Raw genomic sequence first — 1,438 nt, 5'->3', positions numbered from 1 at the left:
TGTTAACTGTTGAATACCAAAAATCATAAAATCGTTTCTCATCTCTTTGAATAATGAAAATTAGATAAAGTGCTGAAATAAAAGAATAAAACAAAGGAATTCTTCAAGGGATTTAATCCATTTTATCCATTTTATCCCAAGCATGCTGTATGGCATTCCCATCTCTTTTGAAATCACTCAATCTGGATGTGGTCTCGCATATCATTATTAAAGAACTACCCATCTTTGTATTAGCATCACGGATTCTTCTTTCATCTTTAAGATCAATAAACCAATGAAAATTCTTCTTCCTACGATTTTTTAAGCATAACGAAGATTTGCAGTTGGATAACTATTATCAATATTGTTTGTTTGGGTCCTTTTTCGTCTGTCTGTGTTTAGCCCGCTTTTAATAGCCCGAGGAGACTCTTTAATAGTTATTTTTTTCTTAGTATTATCAAAATCAGCCAAAAAATTTGTTCAGCTATTCAATATTTTTATAAAATAAAAAAATAAAAATAAGCAATTCTGGATGCAGGTTGCTTATCATAGATCACAAAAATGGAATAGAGAAATTTCCAAAAAACAGCACCAAAATAAAACTAACGTTTATTCTGAGACATCGACAACAGAAGGGTTTCTGTGATCTACCATATTGGTGACTCTGAAATAATGTCCAGTTTTTTAGTTTTTTAATCAGCTCTTAAATGTTCGGAGATTTTGAATGTTGCTTCGAATAGTCAGTAAAAAATTAGATTTGAATTGGCACCTTTTGCTTATAAGCTTCAATACGGATCTCTGAATATGATCACAATTTTAAACTAAAATGGTTAATTTTAATTAGTTAGAATAAATAATAATCAAATTATGCTCAAACAACTCATAGAAATGGATATATGTAAATTAAGACCAAGAAAGCAAAATGCATTTAAATCACCATACATCAACCAATACGTTGATTCTAAATATATTTTTTAAGATGCCACTTCCTCCGTTACAAGTATAAAATTCATATACGACCATCAAATCTGCAGAATGAAAGTTATTTAATAAACTCAAATATATCTATTTCAACGTTCACAAATTATCAAGCTGCTAACCTGTCCGTTGAATATATTTTGCAAATATACATTGTTGTATATTGAAGGATTCCTGGCTATACCGTAAAAGTACCGATGCCAATTTGACCGCTGGATCTATATATATATATATATATATATATATATATATATATATATATATATATATATATATATATATATATATATATATATTACTTCTTTTGTTTTTTGGTGTTCTAGATTCTAATTAAGTGAAATATTTGGATAATGTATTATGTCCTTTATGACTTATACTAATTCTTGAAACGGAATCTAATAAGGAAAAATTAATTTTTCTTATTAGAAAGTTCTAATTTGATTTCATCTATAAATCAATATAAAATAAGCAAATTGTCAGT

This window comes from Diorhabda sublineata, chromosome Y (genome assembly GCF_026230105.1).
Source record: "Diorhabda sublineata isolate icDioSubl1.1 chromosome Y, icDioSubl1.1, whole genome shotgun sequence".
NCBI classification, from domain to species: Eukaryota; Metazoa; Arthropoda; class Insecta; order Coleoptera; family Chrysomelidae; genus Diorhabda; species Diorhabda sublineata.
This window is presented reverse-complemented; position numbering follows the sequence as displayed.